The sequence below is a fragment of the Antechinus flavipes genome, chromosome 4 (genome assembly GCF_016432865.1).
Source record: "Antechinus flavipes isolate AdamAnt ecotype Samford, QLD, Australia chromosome 4, AdamAnt_v2, whole genome shotgun sequence".
In the NCBI taxonomy this organism is placed as follows: Eukaryota; Metazoa; Chordata; class Mammalia; order Dasyuromorphia; family Dasyuridae; genus Antechinus; species Antechinus flavipes.
Genome location: NC_067401.1, coordinates 144,291,445 through 144,312,220, shown reverse-complemented (window position 1 = coordinate 144,312,220; position 20,776 = coordinate 144,291,445). Strand labels below are relative to the sequence as shown.

The following is a 20,776-nucleotide window of genomic DNA, read 5'->3' as shown; positions in this document are numbered from 1 at the left end:
TGAATAAGTGTAATTATTTTGAAAAGCAATTTGAGACAACAAATACAATAAATACAGAATTTTGTAAAACATTAAATGATGAAGACTAAAAAGTAGGGACAAGAAAACAACATTTGCAGTAACTATAATACAATAAATGGAAAATAAGACTTATTCCAAAGCAACCAAAACAATGCTGCAAAATAACACAGTTGATAAGCCTGGCCCTAAAGAGGAGATATGAAAAGATAACGTCTCCCACATCTTTGTAAAGGTAGATTCACCCAACTGTGGAACACTATGTATTTTCAGGATTTTTTTTTTTAGGGTATTGATTGGTTTTGCTGATTGTTTTTCTACTCTTAAAAAAAAAATTGCTATACTAGTTCTTTTTAAAGATTACAGGGAGAAATAGGTGACAAAACCAAAAGCAATTAATACAAATCAATAAAAATTCAATTTGTCCTTGATCTATACTGTAATTTACAAAAGACTTTCTATCCAAATAGCACTTTTGTGTTTTTTCTTCCTCAATTTTCCAAAATTCCCTTCTTTTAGCTAAGATGTTACAGTTTAAAAAAAAAAAAAAAAAAGATGTTACAGATTTTGAAAAATCAAAAATGATCTTTTCATGAGAATACAGAAAATACCAAAAGAGAATTAATGTTTCAACTAGGCTTATATCTACTAACAATGGGACAAGATCACATATGGAAGAATGTGGTGATTGTCCCATAAAACATGCTATGTTATAGGAATATCCAAAATATTAATTTTGTTTTAATTTTTAAAAAAAACCTTTTTAAAATAAACAATACTCTTAAATTCATCTAAAATCTTCTTGAGTTTGTTTAGATTTGTGACTAATAAAGTCTGTTAGAGATAAACAACTGTCTAAGCTTATTATTACAATAAATACTTCCCCATAATTTAAAACTGTAACCTTCAAGGTTAAAGAAGTGCATTCTAGTTCTAACATTTAGGGATATGATGAAAATATTTGAGGTAATTTTCTCATTTATTCCCACATTTAGAAATGTTTATCATCCTAATAATGAGAATAATACTACTATGTAAGTATAGTAGTAATAACGTTTTCTTTTACAGCAATGTTGTGCAGCCAGGAACATAGTGACCTACTGCTTGTATCAACCCCTAGAGTCCTATTTTGTTTTTCTTAAGGTATGAAAACCAGAAATATGACCAGTTCATGAGTAGATGCATTAAAAATAATCATGGTGCCACAAGTCAAAACCTGTACAGCAAAATCTCAACCAAGCCTAAATAACAAAGAAAACAAACCATTTAAAACATTTCTTTGAGAGCAGTATTTTCACAGCTGAGGTTATCAAAAGTTAAAATCTGCCGAGAAATATATTCAATTATATGACAGGACTCCCTTTCTGAGCCTTCATTTTTAACACTCAAAATCTCAGACCAGATATACCCAAATCTTTCAATGGGCTCTCTAAGAATGCCTATTCCAAAGTTTAAAATTTTGTTTTCATCTTAAACCTTTTCCTTTATCTCTCCTTCCACATCTTGCATTAATTCAGACCTGACTCTTTCCCAATGACAAGTCACTGGTCATCCTTTCCAATATGATTGCACTTTCACTCGATATCTGCTGGTCTTGATTGGATACTCATTGGTCTTTGGTGTAGGAGCTGGAATATTGTTTTCATCTCATTATCTCTTCAAACATTTCTTCTATCATGATTACTGAGCAATCTCTTCTCCTCTGAGATTTATGATAATAAAATTTGTCAGTCAACACAGGTTTTGTTGTCTATTATGTACTAATCCTATTGCCCCTTCCAGGAAATGCTTCTTTCACCCTTAGTGAGTTTAGTGCATGATGAACGCTATTACTCACCACCTACTCATGCCTACCAAGATCCTGCCATATTGGAATACTTCAACAGGAATGCTCCCTCAACTACCCTAACTTCTAAGTTCCACAATCTACTCAATTCCCATTTTTTATATTCCACTGCGACTATACACAAGAATTAACTGCCATTCTCTGGAATATGTGTATGTCATTTACCAAAAGTGTCTCAATTTACATATTTATGAATTCCGAAATGTCCTTATCTATAAAACAATTCTTGCTTTACATTAAATCCACAGGTATCGATGTAAAATGACTTTTACATAAGTGAATTTTTATGTAAAAAAATTTCCTCACAGATAAAGGGAAGGGAAAAAGAGAGACAGGAAAGAGACCAGCACATAAATCAAGGACACTTGGTGTCTAGGTAAAGAGAAGTGAAAACAAGAGCTGGGGCTAGCCATGCAATGGATTGGGTGGGAAAGAACACATGACACACACACACAAAATGAAGGGGTTAGGGAGGGAAAATTAAGGGGCCAGAATAAGACATATGAACATAGAAAAAGACAGGTATTTTGCATGATAGATACATAGACACAAAGGAGTCAGACATAAAAAGGCCAGATCTGAGAGTGATGGGTGGGGATGGGCTAAGGTCTCTTCTTTGCTTGGAGCCCCCCAGTTGGTGCCATAAGTTGTCTCTCTTTTCCTGTCTATTCTAAATAGACTTATTTAGAGGTCTATTTAAGTTACTTAAGAGGGGCATGGGGAAAAGGGGAAAGGCTGCAGAGCACAAAACTGAGGAGCAAAAATAAAGAGCACAGTTAACAAAAATGCCTTTTTTGAATGTGGTTAAATAAAGTCAAATTTATGTAATGTTATTAAGCAGAAGCACTATATTTTAAAAAGCTCTATTAAAATACCGAAAGATAAAACCATGTAGTTTTTGTTATTTTTGTTAAAATGGGCTACTATTGACCAGAAACTGGAAACTGAGTGGCTGAATAAATTGTGGTATATGAATGTTACAGAATATTATTGTTCTCTAAAAAATGACCAACAGGATGATTTCAGAAAGGCCTGGAGAGACTTACATGAACTGATGCTGAGTGAAATGAGCAGGACCAGGAGATCATTATATACTTCAACAGTAATATTCTACAATGATCAATTCTGATGGATGTGGCCCTCTTTAACAATGAGATGAACGAAATCAGTTCCAATAGAGCAGTAATGAATTGAACCAGCTACACCCAGCAAAACAACTCTGAAAAATGAGTATGACCCACTACATAAAATTTCCAATCCCTCTCTTTTTTGTCCATCTGCATTTTTGATCTCCTTCACAGGTTAATTATACACTATTTCAAAGTCTGATTCTTTTTGTACAGCAAAATAACTGTATGGACATGTATACATATATTGTATTTAACATATACTTTAATATATATAACATGTATTGGTCAACCTGCCATCTGGGAGAGGGTGAGGGGAAGGAAGGGAAAAGTTCAAACAAAAGGTTTTGCAATTGTCAATGGTGAAAAATTACCCATGCATATATCTTATAAATAAAAAGCTATTAAAAAAAAAAAAAAAGGGCTACTATGGGGGCAGCTAAGTGGTGCAATGGATAAAGCCCCAGCCCTTTAGTCAGGAAGACCTGAATTAAAATCTGGTTTCAGACACTTAACTCTTCCTAATTGTGTGATCACTTAACCCCAATTGCCTCAGCCAAAAAAAAAAAAAAAAAAAGCTAGTATGTTTAGTTTCTGTAGATTGAATCAATATTACATTTCTACTGTAAATCCTATTTGCTCATATTATATGCAGGTTTTTAAAAGTTATCTTTCCACCACTTTCATATTTTATTGTTTTTTTAAAATCAATAACTATTAGTAATACTAGTTTAGAGTTTTTTTGGGGGGAGTTGTTTTTTTTTCTGATTTGTCATTGGTACAGGAATTAAGGGTATTATAAGTTTAGAAAAATAACTTTTTTACCAGAGTTTACACAATACTACATGTAATCCAATGTTCTTTGAGGATTTGATAATACTAATTTACTAATCCAACTAGTCCTGGCTTTTTTATCTTTCAGAGTTCAAAAACAAATAAGAGCAAAACCACTACATTTTAAACCTACATAAATGCTTTACAAATTTAGTGCTATATGAAGGTTATATATTATTTCTTAAATTTTATTTATTTATTTATCATTATTAATGGGCAGCTGAACAGCCCAATGGACAGAGAGTTGGGCCTAGAGTCAGGAAGACCCATCTTCCTGAGTTCAAATACACTTAATAGCTATGTTACCTTGGACAATTTAACCTTGTTTGCCAGTTTTCCTTCTCTATAAAATAAGCTGGAGAAGGAAATGGCAAACTACTCCAGTATCTTTGCCAAGGGAAGCACAAATAGGGTCATGAAGAATTAGACATGGCTGAAAGAACTAAACAACAATCCTTTTCTGATAAAAGGTTATAAAAGTAATCGTTTAATCTAAATAATCCATTTTATTAGCACATATCTGAGTAAAATAACTATCAAACATCTGAGTAAAATAACTATCAAACATTCCTTTTGTTTCCAATTTATGAATTTTTCCTTTTCCATTTTTGATACTTTCAAAATGGTTTTCTTCTCTTTTATTAAACTATCCAATTTTATTTTAATAACCTTAAAAATCAGATTCTAATTTTAATTATCAATTCAGTTAGCTGTTTTTACTTTTAATTTTGTTAATCTCTGTGATTTTCAAAACTCCTAATTTAGTATTTAGTTGTGTTTTTAAACTTTTTTACTTTACTCATTTATTGTCGATTCTTGTTTAACTTGCATGCCCAATTAAGTGATATCTCCTTTCTCTGTAGATAAGTATCCTTAGAAAGATATATTTAACCAATTCTTTAACTAAATTCAAAAACTTCTAGTATACTGTGCTTCAGGTTTGCAATTAACTAAACAAAATACTCTACTGTTATCATAATTATTCTTTGACCCACCAATTCTTTGGGAACAAAGTATATAATCTTGCACTAATTTTTAATTTTCTATATATTTTATTCCCTCTCAGAAATTTTTACTATATTAGTCAATAAGAATAAGGGCAGCTAGTTGGTGTGGTGGATAAAACACCATCTCTGAAGTCAGGAGGACCTGAGTTCAAATCTTGTTTCAGACATTTAACATTTCCTGATTGTGTTCTTGGGCAAGTCACTTAAACCCAATTATCTCGGGGGAGACAATATATCAAATAGTTCTCTTTTCCACATTTTTGTGAAGCTTTTATGCTCAATATTAAGTCAATTTTTGTAAAGATGCTACATGTACAACAACTGAAAAACATACACCCTTTCTGTTCTTATTTAAGTAATCACCAGAGCATTATTATTTCTAATTTTTCTTAAAAAAAAAAAAAAAAAATTCAGGAAATTTTTGGTCAAGAAATCTGAAAAAAGTGTTGACCAGGAAGCAAACTGAGACCATGATAATTACCTCTGTTCTATAGAGATTATCTGAAGTTTAATTACATTTGCTCTAATCACTTTATTAAGCTCTGTATTTATCCTTTTATTTTCAATGTTTCTTGATAGGTTCTGAAATTGTCTACCATATATGAGGCAGATCAAATTCATGTTCACAGAGTTAACTGTGTGTTTTTCTCCAATCCTTCTTGTGCTTTTATCTCTGCTTTTTTCCAGTCTTCATCTTTATGGAAAAGATGTTGTTAAAAGAGGACTTGGCTTAATGTAAGTGATTTATAGCTGAAATGATCCGCTGGCCCCTCTTCTCTTTTCCTCCCCTCACTCGAAATCACAGGATTTCCTCTTTCCTCTTCAGTTTGTCTTCTGACCTTAGAATGTGTTTTCCATAATACAATCTTACTTTCCCTATGTCACTATGACTTTAATATATTTCTATGACAAATTATGTCTTGAATCTTTCTCAGTTCAATTCAGATGAAAGAGATTCACATAGTGCCTGTTCTTCCAAACACCCTCCTCAGAACATATTTCTTCATTTTCTACCTAGTACACCACTATTATGTGAGAGTAGGATTCTTCCTTTTTCTCTTACTTTCTTTTAAGATCCTCAAAACAAAACAACACCATGCCCAGGATCCTGCTGATCTTATTTAACTCTATATTCCGTGAAGACATTTAAGGGAAGTTTATTTTTTTATCTTTCTGTTTGAATATAAGATCTTCCAATGCTCAGATGTCTTATCTTTTTAGTTTTCCCCTGAATTCTCTATTTCCATGCTGCTCTGGTCTTTTCATTAGAAATGCATGAAAATCCTTTATTCCATTAAAACTATATATTTTTTCCATTGTAAGATTACAATCAGTTTTGACTATAATTTGTTTTTTTTTGGTTACATTTGGTTACATTTCATTGTTTTTATTGTATTATATCATAATCTAAGCTCTCTCTTCCTTTATATTAGTAAATCCAAAATTTTGTGTGAACTTGATATTCATTTTTTTGGACACTTTACTTATTTCCCTCTTCCTCCTCTCCCCCCCTTTTGGCTACTTGTAGTACTAATTCTTCAATCTGGAGGCACTAATTTTGGCCACGATGTTCCTGGGAGTGACATTTTGAGGTCTCTTCCTGAAAGAAGAGACTAGTGGATTCTTTCTATTTTCACTTTCTTTGCTGTTCTACTAGTTCTATCTTGGCAGTTTTCAACTATGACTTCTAAAGTATTATATCATGGCCTGTGCATGATATTCCTCACTGGATTTGGCATTTTCTTCTTTGTAGTCATATCTCTAGTCTGTTGCTGAATACAGATTACATGCTTAGCTAATTCTAAATTCTCTCCCTCATGGAGTTCTTAGGCATGGGTTCAGTTTTCTTGTGGCTCTACATAGCATTTTGTCTTAGCTTTTTCTCTAGCTCTTTCCCTTACATAATCCCAAATCTAGAAGCAACTCTAAACTTTCCTAAAATCCCAAGAGGCCCAAACCAGATGTTGGCAATGTCTGCTTTCTGCTTTTCCCAACAATTTTAATCAGAAAAAGGAAGATATTTCCTAAGCCATCTATTTTCAGGTTGAGTTCGTTAGACTGGATTTTCCCTTTTCTAATTTGATTCATTGATAGTTTGCTTTCATATGTACTAACTAAGCAATACCAAATGTTTTAGAAGGTTTTTTGAAAGATAATCAGAATTAAATGACTTCCTCAGAGTCATTTAGCAATTAAATGGCAAGTTTCAGAGGCCACATTTGAACTCAAGTCCTGCTGACTTAGAAGCTGGTGCTTTATCCACTATGCCATCTAGCTGCCTCATTAAATAGTTTTGATAATGCTGATATATAGTACACATTGAAATCTAAAAATTCTATTTTCTTTTTATTTCTACTTTTTTCATCATTTCTCTTTAATATAGCTTTTTTTTCTCCAAATAAATCTTATTGTATATAAAATATGTATATGATATATATTTGTTTACATATATGTGTGTGTTAATCTGGCATGGCATTAAATGTACAAATTAACTTTGTACTGTCATTTTTTTTATATTGGCACAGCCCTATAAGTATTGGCTATTTCTCCAACTATTTCAGCTGTTCTTATTTCTTTGCAGACATTTTGTAATTTCACTCATTCAAGTACTGAATATATTTTGGTTAATGGAATCTCAAATAAGTATGCATTTTGTAGTAACTTTGAACAGAATTTGCCTTCCAATTACCACATCTTGGACTTTTCTTTTATTATATAAGATGCTACTGATTTCCAAGGATATATTTTGTAGCCTGAAACTTTGTCAAAACTCTTAGTTTCTGATTACCCTCTTTGTTGAAAAAGTAATCTGTTGACTCCTTAGGATTTTCTAAATAAATAGTAATGCCACCAGCAAATAAAGATAGGTATGTGTCCACAAAGACTATCTTTAAACCCTTATCTTTTCTTTTAGCTATACTTTCTGGAATTGATTCAAATAAGAGCATTGAAGAAGGAGACGTACAAAGTAGCTAAAATATCTAAACCCATTTAACCCATTGATTCCATAGGCATATAGGCCAAGGAATCACTGACAAGAGAGCTTCACATCAAAAAAAATGTATGACAACTTTTTGTGGTAATAAAAAACTCTTATAAAAAAAATACTCAATTGGAAAGGGCTAAATAAATTGCAGTACATGAAAGTAATTACTATACTTAAACTATGACTTACAATTATATATTAACTTTGATTTTTTTTTTATTACATTGGCATGGACTAACAAGCACTGAATATTTTTCCAGCTATTTAAATTATTCCTTATTGTTTTAAAGAGTATTTTATAATTGAATCTATGGCTTCATAGGCTAATGTACAAAAGAGTTGATGCACTTTATAGACTGTTTAAATGGAATTTCTCTTTTGTATTATTCCTTTTTGGAAGTTTTTTATTATATAGAAATGCTATTGATATAAGCAGATTTATTTTGTAGACTTTAATTTTGCTGAAGCTACTTTCTCTAATAGACTTATTAGCAGAAACAGTGATAGAATCTGATTGAGGTTGGAAGGCTTTTAGGAAAGGATAAAGTTAATTCTAGGTTTGGAATTGTGTAAGGAAAGGAAACAGAAAAAAGTAAGGAAGATAAAACCTAAGTGGAACCACAAGGTGAACCCACAATCAAGAATTCTGTGAGAGGTGGAACCTTGTTTAGCCACAGTTTATAAGATCAAACAGGAGGGGGGGGGGGTGTGAGTGGGGGGGGGCAGAAGGAGAGAGGAGTAGAAAGAAGAGGCAGTGGCAGCAAATAAAACCCAAACATTTAGTCTTTGTCCAGAAAAAGACTAAAGATATGACTATGAAGAAGAGAATGCAAATCTTAATGAGGAAATATCACAGACTGACAAAAGGGTTCCAAGTAGAGTTCCACAGAAAAGAATTTTGGGTACAAGGACTACAACAATACTTAGAAAACCAAGAGCTACAAACAGTAGTCAGCAAAGATTTAGAAAATCTTTGTTGATTTCCTAAGACATTCTAAATTATCTTGTCATCAGCAAATAGTGATGATTTCATCTCCTTTTTACCTTCTACTATTAATTTAGTTCACTTCATAGCATCTCTAGAACTATATCAATTAATAGCAAAGGAATGGGTATCCTCGTTTTATAATTAAATTTATTAGGGAATATTCAAGTGTATCAGCCAATATATAGGACATTTAATTTTTGTTTTTAAAAAAATATTTTTAAAAGTCCCTCAATGTCTATATGAGCAGCTGGATGATGCAATGGAATGAACACTGGGCTTGGAATCAGGAAAACTCATAATGAAGTCAAATGTGACTTCAGACACTTACTACCTGGTGCATGACCACAGGCAAGTCATTTAATTCTATTTGCCTAAGTTTCCTCATCTGTAAAATGGAAAGGAGAAGGAAATGGCAAACTATTCTAAAATCTTTGCTAAGAAAACTTCAAATGGAGTAACAAACAGCCAGACATGACTGAAACAACTGCTCAACAACAAATATCAAAAAGAAAACAATTATCAATCCTAGCTGTAAATAAGAATGGGACAAATTCACCCATGAAATGGAGGAGGGTAGAATAGGTTAGAAAGAAAAATCCAATAATTTATTGTTTGGAGAGAAAAAAAAAGCTCTTAAAAATAAAAGATTTACACTGAATTAAAATGAAGAACTTAAGTAGAATTTATTATGCCTCAAGCAAATACAGAAAAAATAGGAAATTACAAACATGAGTACAAGCAATAGTAAAAATTGACATGACTAACAGATAAAAGAAAATTACACTTTGTTCTAAGTGTAACATAAATAAACAGCAATATTTACTGTACATATACAAAACTGCATGACATATGAAGTGAGGATACATTAGAAACTTTCCCAATACAATAAAAGATGCCCACTATTTCTGTTATTATTTGATATATAGCACATATATAAGTACTTGGGGAAAAACCTAATTTAATTACATGAGAAATAACGTAAAATAGTAATAGTTGATGACTATATTATATTCTTCGTAGACCTAGAAAAATCCTTTTGAAAGATAGATAGAAAGAAAATGACAGAGACAGAGAAAGAGGAGAAGAAAGATAAGGAAGAAGGAAGTTAATAATCAGAAATTTTTTTTGAAAACCTTAGAAATGATAGATTAATAATAATTAATGAATAGGAATGGAAAAAAGTATACATGTTGCCTAGCTATACAAAGCATTCTGACAAATATTAACCATATGCTAGTGCATTAAATGCCTAATGAATAAATGGGGAAATATCAAATACATCCTTAAATGATCATAAATTCTATTAAATGAAAGACCACTGAAGAAAAATTAAAAATTAATTAGGCACTAAATAATTTAAATCCTCAAGAATTGATGAATCAAAGAAAAAACCATAGACCCATTAGGTAATTTAATTAAAGGAAATGACAATATGTGCCAAAACTTTGAGATACAGTCAAAGCATACCTTAGGGAAAAATGTTTATCTATGTGTAAAACAAAATTTTAAGAGCAGAAAAATAAAAAAAGAAGAAGAAAGAACAAAACAACAACAATAAAACCTTACCCAATCTCAAAACCCTATCTACAACAATAAAGTTTCTGAAAATTAAAGGAGATAAGCAAAATTTAAATAAAGTTGAACTGATGATTAAAACTGGGAACTGGTTATTTGAAAAACCTAACATACAAGAACCATAAGATGACATATTTTTCAAAAGAGAGAAAACCACATGAGCAAATGAAAAAAATCATAACAGATGAAGAAATGTAAAAAAAAAAAAAAAAAAAAAAAAAAAGCATTTCATCCAATTTTATGCCAAGAAAATTGAAAACATAAGTGAAATCTATTGATCAGAGAAATGTAAATTAAGACAACTCTGAGATACCACTACACACCTGTCAGATTGGCTAAGATGACAGGAAAAAATAATGATGAATGTTGGAGGAAATGCGGGAAAACTGGGACACTGCTGCATTGTTGGTGGAGTTGTGAATGAATCCAACCATTCTGGAGAGAAATCTGGAATTATGCCCAAAAAGCTATCAAACTGTGCACATCCTTTGATCCAGCAGTGCTACTACTGGGCTTATACTCCAAAGAGATACTAAAGAAGGGAAAGGAACCCGTACGTGCCAAACTGTTTGTGGCAGCCCTGTTTGTAGTGGCTAGAAACTGGAAAATGAATAGATGGCCATCAATTGGAGAATGGTTGGGTAAATTATGGTATATGAATGTTATGGAATATTATTGTTCTGTAAGAAATGACCAGCAGGATAAATACAGAAGGACTTGGAAAGACTTATATGAACTTATGCTGAGTGAAATGAGCAGAACCAGGAGATCATTATATACCTCAACAACGATACTGTATGAGGATGTATTCTGATGGAAGTGGATTTCTTCGACAAAAAGAAGATCTAACTCAGTTTCAATTGATCAATGATGGATAGAAGCAGTTACACCCAAAGAAAGAATGCTGGGAAATGAATGTAAACTGTATGCATTTTTGTTTTTCTTCCCGGGTTGTTTTTACCTTCTGAATCCAATTCTTCCTGTGCAACAAGAGAACTGTTCGGTTCTGCACATATATATTCTATCTAGGATATACTGTGGCATATTTTATATGTATAAGACTGCTTGCCATCTTGGGGAGAGGGTGGAGGGAGGGAGGAAAAAGTCGGAACAGAAGTGAGTGCAAGGGATAATGTTATAAAAAATTACCCAGGCATGGGTTCTGTCAATAAAAAGCTATAATTATTAATGAAAATTTTAAAAACTTAGAAAAAAAAGAAACTATAAGTTTAGTGTTTAAATACTTACAAAACCATGTTAAATGAAGAGAATTCAAATAATCTAATCTCAGAAAAATACTTTGAAGGAGATATAAATGACCTTCTGGGAATAAAAAAGAAATCAAGAAGCATATTTAAAAGCATAATTGACTCCAATTTCACATAAATTGTTTAGAAGAGCAGAGAAAGATGGTGTTCTACAACAATCCTTCTGACATAAACATATTCCCATTAGCTAAACCAGAAAGAGATGCCTGTCTATAACCAGGAAAAGATACATCGAAAAAAGGAAAATTATAGAACAATATTTTCCCCAGGAATATTGATTTTAAAATATTAAATTAATTACTAGGAAAGAAGTTATTGCAACATATTTAAGAGATGGTCAGGTTGAATTTATGCTACAAGCACAAGGTTTATTTAACATAATGTAGAAAACTATAAACAAAATATACCATTTATCAATAACAAAAATTATTATTTCAATAGGTAAATAGCTACCAAGAAAATGCAAAATCATCATGTGTTAAATAATAACCCAACAACAGTAACAACCAAGAAATACAATAATAGATCCATCTATAATGTCACCTGCAATATTTAATATCAAGAATGAGCATTATCTATTTTGAAGAAACTCTAGAAGTCTTTCAGATATGGTCAGGGGGTAAAGAAACAATGTCTAATTCATTACAGCATTAAAAAACAAGAAACTGAAGGAATTGCATTATCACTTTTTTGCAAACAACATGATGAAATTTAGAGAACTCTAAAATGTTAACTAAAAATTAATTGAAACTCTTAATTTAAGTAGCAAGTATCAAATCTAGTAAATCAATTACCCTTTCTACATATTACCAACAAAACTAAGCAGTTACAAACAGAAAAGGAAATTACACTAAAAATATATTTTATATATAATCTCAGAAAACTACTAAGACATGTACAGGAATTAAATATATGACTACAACTAAAAAACTCTTTATAGTAAAAATAATTTGTGAGAAATTAATTGATCATAATTTGTTCAGGCTAAAATTGTAGTACTATTTAAATTAATTTAGAGAATCAATATCATGGCAATATACTGAAATGTGAAAAGTAAACAATGACTAAATTCATGTAGAGGAACAAGATCAAGAATCTCAAAGTAAAGCACAAAAATTGTGGGCAGTACCACCAATAGAGACAGTAATGGTACTATTACTAGATCTTACAACTATGCAATAAAACAGCAATTATCCTAATTTTTGTTATTTTTTTTAATGAAAAAAAAAATTAAGTACATGATATTCCATTAGCAAACTAAAGGACTTGTCAATAGAAAAAGGCCTGATTAAATGACAAAGCTGCTACAAAAATTCAAAATCAGTGTAATATCACCAAAAGCTCTAATTGTACTCATGACTTTAGAAAAAGATGTCTTTTAAATCACATCATAGACCACCTAGAGAACCAAAGAAGATGGCAACCAAAAAAGGACCATTTTTATCACATTAAATGGAAAATTTATGTACAATATGATCAATTTGAAAAAAAACAGTTGTCCGAGATATATGAAGAACTAACATAAAAGAATAAAAGCCATTTTCCAACAGACACATGCTTATATACATGAAAAGGAAATATTTCAAAGGGAAAAAACTCAGTAAACATAATGAAAAATGTTTTAAATCATTAATAAGTAATGAAAATTAAAATAATTGAGGCTCCATTTCACGTTCATCAAATCACTAAAAATGACAAAAAGGAAAATTACAATCATTGAAGGTGTTGTGGGGGAAGGATATAAATAAAAAGGATAAAAAAGTTTTTATAGAAATTATTGGTCATAAACCGAGGTCTACTGAACTAATACTCAAATTAATATTTAATCAATTTATCAATTTAGAAACAAGCTTCTCAGTAAGAAGAAACTAAAATTAGTTTCTTAACAAAAAGACTTGCTTAACAAAGACATGTACAGGAATGTAACAAGACATGTACAAAAAGACTTGCTTAACAAAAAGTTGCTTTCATCAATGAGAATTTCAATTTTTAATTGTGTCAAATAAATCAGTGGGTGAGAAGGTAAACAAAATATGAGGTGCTGAGCTGTCTAAACATCTTTGGCAAAATCTTGAACAATGTAGTTAAAGGTAACAGAACTTAAAGGTAAAAAATAAATGATGGGGGCACTAGAAGGTACAGTGGATAGAATATGGACCCTGAATTCAGGAAGACCTGAATTCAAATCCAAACTCAGATACTTACTGCTTATTAGCCGTGTGACTCTATACAAGTCTCTTAACCCCAAATGTGTCACCAAAACTAAAACAAATGGTGTACAAATTCATCAGTATTACAACAATGATCACAACCATTTTACATTAGCTATAAAACTCAAAATGTTTTGAGTGCTCTCTGAAATCATGGAAAATTCAATAGATGCTTTGTAACAAAGTGGCCATAAAAACACAATCCTTTCTATAACAAGAATTTTTTAAAAAGCATTATCAATCAACATTTACAGAGAGAGAAATGAAAAACACTTAAGTGTTTCTACATAACCATTTGGTGCTACTCATTCCTGAAGAGTATGTTCAAAAACACAATAATGTGTCTTGGCAGGCCCCAAGATTGGATTATTTACATTTGTTATTACTGATTGTGTTAATGTAGGCATTTTATGTTTTTTTTCCCTAAATATTCATTCATAACATTTAAGTTGGCATAACTTGGCTAAATAGTTTAGAATAATTTTTTTTATTTTCTTATTTGTTGGGAAAATTTCATTACTTTTTTTTTTTTTGCTGGGGCAATTGGGGTTAAGTGACCTGCCCAGGGTCACACAGTGTCTAAGGTCACATTTGAACTCAGGTCCTCCTGACTTCAGGACTGGTGCTCTCTCCACTGCACTACCTAGCTGCCTCTTCTTTACTGTTATTTCCTTTCTTTTAATCGGAGCAGCTAAAAATGTATTGATTTTTATTAGCTTCTGTCTAAAAATAATTCTTAGTTTTATTTGTTGTATAATTCATTTGATTTTTTAAAAAAGAATTTCTAATTTTAGAGTTAAAGTAAAGAAAGCAGAGTAAAGCCATGAGCTCCTCCAAATTCTCTTTCAAACAACTTTAAATTAGTGACAGAGCCAACAAAAGGCTGGATGAAATTTTTTCCAATTAGAAGATCTCACCCAACACTGTGAGTTAGACAAACAATCAGAAAAAGATTATGGGGACACTTTCCTAGCACTGGATGCAGTACTCTGCTGAACTACCCATACACAATTACAAGTCACAGGGGAAGGAGGAACACTAGCACATCAGTACCTAAAATCCCTGGGGAGAGCAAGGACTCTAATTCCATAGTAGAAAATACTTCTCTTTAGATCATATCACCTTGTTAGAATTGATAACTTACAGATCCCCTCAGAACTAGCTCTGAAAAACAGTAGTAAGAAAAACCAAAAACGTGGAACAAATGCCCTCTCTAACAAAGATGTAGAGCCCAACTTTAACATAAAGTTAAATGTCAAGAAGCTGGCTAGTCAAATGAGGAAACAGAAATACACACACACACACACACACACACACACACACCCCCCACCCCACTAACACAGACCAGAAGACAATTAAATCAAAACAGCTACATGCAAAGAATCAAAGAAAAATGTGAACTGATGGTGTACCCAAACAGGATTTCTGGAAGATGGCAAAAATGATTTTAAAAATTAAATGAGGGAAAAGAAGAATTAGGGAAATAAACAAAAATGAAGCAAGAAAATCATGAAAAGGGAGTCAACAGCTTGGTAAAAGAGACACAAAATCACTGATTTCTGATTAACTGCCATTAAAATAGTTATGAAATGAAAAAAAAAAAAAAAAAAAAGGAGACGCAAAAATACACCGAAGAAAAAGAACTTTTCAAAGAGCAGAACTGGTCAAATAGAAAATATAAAAGCTCATTAAAGAAAATAATTCCTTAAAAAATCAGAACTGGGCAAGTGAAATTTAAGAAAGAAGACAATGTAAACTGTCTCACTGGAAAAATCATTAACTTGGAAAACAGATTGAGATGAAATAATTTAAGATAATTTAACTGGACTACCTGAAAGTCATGACTTAAAAAAAAAAAAAAACTTAGCCACCATCTTTCACAAAATTATTAAAGAAAGTTGTCCTGATACCTTAGAAATAAAAAGTAACACAGAAATTGAAAGCATCTAATGATAACCTCTTGAGAGATTCCAAAATGAGAGATTGCAAGAATATTACAACGAAATTTCAAAGTTCCCAGGTAAAAGAGAAAAAATTGCTAAAAATCGGAAGAAACAATTTGAATATCACAGAGCCCCACTTAGGATAACTAAGATTTAGCAGCTTCTACAATAAAGGAACAGAGAGCTTGGATGTGATTATTCTGGAAATTAAAAAATGAGCTAGGATCACCACAAAAAAATCACCTGTCCAGTAAAACTGAAAATAACGGGTGGTAAACATTTCATGAAATAGAGGACCTGCAAGTATTCCTGATTAAAAAAAAAAAAAGTAAACTAGAAATGAATAGAAAATTTGATTTTCAAATATAAGACTCAAGAGAAGCATTAAAGGTAAACATGATGTGGCAGCCCTTTTTGTAGTGACAAGAAATTGTAAACTGAATGGATGCTCATCAATTGGAGAATGGCTGAATAAGATATGGTATATGAATGTTATGGAATATTATTGTTCTGTAAGAAATAACCAACAGGATGATTTCAGAGAGGACTGGAGAGAGTCACATGGAGAGACTAAGTAAAATAAGCAGAACCAGGAGATCATTATACACAGCAACAACACGATTATACAATGATCAATTCTGATGGACATGGCTCTTTCCAACAATGAGATGATTCAAATCAGTTACAACTGTTTAGTAATGAAGAGACTGTGGTGAGTATGGTTCACAACATAACATTTTCACTTTTTTTGTTGTTGCTTGCTTGCATCTTATTTTATTTTCCTGGTTTGATGTCTTGTGCTGCAAGATAATTATAAAAATGTGTATGCATATACTGGATTTAAGATATATTTCTACCATGTTTAACATATGTTGGACTACTTGCCATCTAGGGAAGGGTGTAGGGGTAAGGGAGGGAAAACTGGAACACATGGTTTTGCATAGGCTAATGTTGAAGAATTGCCCATGCATATGCTTTGAAAAACAAACAGCTTTAATAAAGGGAGAAAAAAAGGAAAAAAGTTAAAAAAAAAAAAAAAGTAAACATGAAAGTCCATAAGAAGGGATTCAAAAAGGCTAAACTGTTTACAATATCTCTCCATATAGGGGAGATAATACACATAACTTTTAACTTCATCATCATTATGAAGGCAGTTAGAAGGAATATTTATAGACTGAGAAAACATGTATGTTAACTGACTTTAAAGGAAAAAAGGTTTTTAAAAAATTATGGTGTCAGAAAGAAGGATACACAGTGAAAATGAGGAATAGCAAAGTAGAATGGATTAAATTTATCTCGCATAAGAGGCATGAAATGAAACACTTAAATCTTGCTCTCATCAAACTTAATTCAAAAAAGTAATAATATACACACTTAGTTGAGTGTAGAAATCTATCTTGCAAGGTGGAGGAGAATAATATAATGGAGGAGGGGCTGACAAAAGGGCTAATTGGGGGAGGAAATAGACAAAAGCAAAACTTTTTTGAGGTGGGACAGTGAAATGAGAGAGGTGGGGGAGGAGACTGATGAAGGGAAACAAGTAGCTAGTAATCACAACTGTGAATATGAATGGGATGAACTCATTCATTAAATGGAAGCAGAGAGCAATATAGATTGGAAAACAATCTAACAATCTGTGGTTCACAAGAAGATACACAGAATAAAGATAAAAAGCTGGAGCAGAATCAACTATGCACAAGCACTAGTTAAAAAAAAAAAAAAGCCAGAGATAAGAATCAGTATCCTAGATAAAGCAAATATAGATTTTAAAAAAGAAAAGCAGAAAAACTATGTTTTACTAAAAACTACATAGATATTATTATTAATACTAATATTATTATATTATTAATATGTTAATAATATAATACTAAATATTAATACTAAAAAGACATGCACCAAATGATTTTGCATCAAAATTCTTTAAGAAAAAAGTAAATGAATTACAGGAGGAAACAAAAATACTGTACTAAGACTTCTCAACTTTCTGTTTTCAGAACTAGGTAAATCTAACAACAATAACAAAAACCAATAAAGCTGTTAAGGATATGGATACAATTTTAGAAAGATAGATATGATAGTCTTCAGAAGAAAACTGAAATGGAATAGAAAAAATATACCTAAATCTAAGTGATGTACAAGCACTTACACATGAATTAGTCTTGTAATACATGGACATAAAAACCTTACAGCCAAGTGAAGAAAAAAAAATATTGAATGTATCCTCTTCAGATCATAATACAATAAAAATTACATTCAATAAAGGGCTATGGAAATACACACTAAAAATTAATCGGAAACTAAATAATCCAATCCTAAAAAATAATTCAACATCATAGAAACAAATAATTATGTTAAAGAGAATGCCAACAGAAATAACAACATTTATGGGATGCAGCCCAAGCAGCATACTTAGTGAACTTAAACATGTCAATAAAACACAGAAAAAGATCAACAAATTGGACATGCTACTAAAAAACTAAAAAATTAAAAATCTCAAAATTTAAAAAAAAAAAATCAAAGTAAAGATTTAGGAGCTATGAAAGTAGTTTTATGAAAAAATAGTCAATAAAATAGATAAATCATTGGTTAAATTAACTAAAAATAGAAAATAGAATCAAATTATGAGTACCAAAAATGAAAAGGGTGAATTCACCACTAATGAAAAGAAAATTAAATAATTCTTAGTGTTGTGCCACAGTTCTCTTTTAATGTTTCCCAGTTTCCCTAATTGTCCTCAGTAACTCTGCCCCAAAACCTCAAGCTATAATCATTCCCTCTTAATGTTTGATAGGATAAAGGTCTTATATCTTCAGGTATAATCATTCCTTCTTAAGGTTTGATGGGATAAAGATCTAGCCACTTTAGATATCACTAGAATATCAGGAGCTTCTCCAAGTACCTCCCTCCATTATGTCATACTAGGTATCTCCCCCTATTAGGTCATCCTCATTAGATCATCCCCATCTCAGGCACCTCCCCCATTATGTCATATTTCTTGTTACCCTATAAAAGAATAAAAGAATCTCTTCCTTTCAAATAAATTATTAAATTGTTCTCTAATCTCTATCCTGCCTCAGTTTCTCTGGCATTACATTAGGAGCTAGTTTGCCCAATTATATATCAATAAATCTAATAATCTAAGTGAAAAGAATGTTTACAAAAAATAAAATCTACCCAGGTTTACAGAAAAGGGAATACAATATTTAAATAATCCTTGGAAAAAGAAATTGAACAAGTTATCAATGAGTTTCATTCACAAGTAAATTCTACCATATAATATGTAAAGAACAATTGATTCTAATACTATAAAAACACCCTATGAAAAAATAGACAAAAGAATCTACTAAATTCCTTTTGACACAAACATAATGCTGATAACTAAATGAGTAAAATCAAAGACAAAGAAAGAAAACTACACCAAATTCCCTATGAATATTGATACAAGAAAATTCAAATAAAATACTAGCAAGAAGATCAAAGCAATATTTTTTTAATAAATTTAAATTTTATTTTATTTAATAATAACTTTGTATTGACAGAATCCATGCCAGGGTAATTTTTTACAACATTATCCCTTGCACTCGCTTATATTTCGTTAAAGCAATATATTAAAAAGATCACTATGAGTAGGTAGCATTTATTATGCTAGGAACGCAGGGCTGGTTCAATATTTTAATAAACTATCAGCATAATTAACAATATTGAAAAAGGGACTCTGAAACATTTTAAAACTCCTTGAAGGACAGATTCTCCTTGAATCCTGGCTTCTGTAAAAGATCCTGAGAGGCAGGCACCAATCTCATTGATAACACTCACTACTGATTAAGCTTCCTATTGAATTAAAGAGACACTCATTCAATTTTATTCAAATTCAGCTCAAGCTGGGCCCAGCCCTATCAAGAGCAAGCCCCAGCTTATAGCCAAGGCTTATAAAAGAGACAATCTAAAACCCTCTCTCTGCAGAGGTCCTAACATGCCATGCCATGCCCAGGAAACCTCTGCCCACTAGAATAATAATATTCTCTTCCAGTTCTACCCTCTCTTTATCTCTTTCACCCATTTTCCTAATGAGACTACTCTATGCCCCTCAGTCGGGATTTCTTTAAACTTTACTTGTCTGCCAGGACTCCTCCACTACTTTCGGGACTTTGCCAGTATGGAATTCAGCCTATCTATTCATGCCTAGTAAAGGCTGACTTCCCAATGCCTATGATAAACCTCTTTTATTAATCTAGGTTTTTGGGTTTATAAATTCCTTTACAAAGAATCTCTGTGCCACCATAAAGGAGGTTCCTCAAAACTCCCTACAATTGAACCAAATCCCAAAGGGGCATAGGGGAGCCAAACACTCCATTTGGTTCTCTGAACCCCAAACCTGCCACTAGACCTTATCATTTAACTCCCTGACCACCACAAACCCTAATCTCATTTTGGTTCCCTAAATCTAGACCTCATCATTTGGTTCCCTGACCAAAGGGAACCCCAAAACCTAAACCTCATCAATATCATATTTAAAAATATCAGCATAATTAACCTTATCAATAACAAAAACAACAAAAATTATACAATTATCACTACAGATGTGGAAAAAGGTTTTGACAACACTCATTTCTACACAAGAAGATACCAAAATAAATAAAGCTTTCCTTAAAATGCTAAGTAGCATCTATCTAAAACCTTCAACAAACATTATCTAAAATACGGATAAGCTAGAAGTCTTCCCAATAAGATGGGATAAAGCAAGAAGGCCAATAACAGAATTGTTATTCAATATGGTACTAGAAATGTTAGCTTTAATGAGAAGAAAAAGAAATTAAACGAATTGAAATAGACAAACAAAACTGTCAGTCTTTGCAGACAATATGGTATATAGAGAATCCTAAAGAATCCAGTAAAAACTAGTTAAAAAATCATTGACTTCATAAAATTTACAGGATATAAAATAAATCCACATAAATCATTACTATTTTTATA

General features: G+C 31.6%; 1 protein-coding gene across 2 annotated transcripts in view; it reads right to left on the bottom strand.

Annotated features, from left to right (window-relative positions):
• The window catches only part of TLK2 (tousled like kinase 2), a 149,662-nt gene that overhangs the window by 47,528 nt on the left and 81,358 nt on the right, over positions 1 to 20,776 (bottom strand). The gene's annotated exons all lie outside the window — the stretch shown is intronic.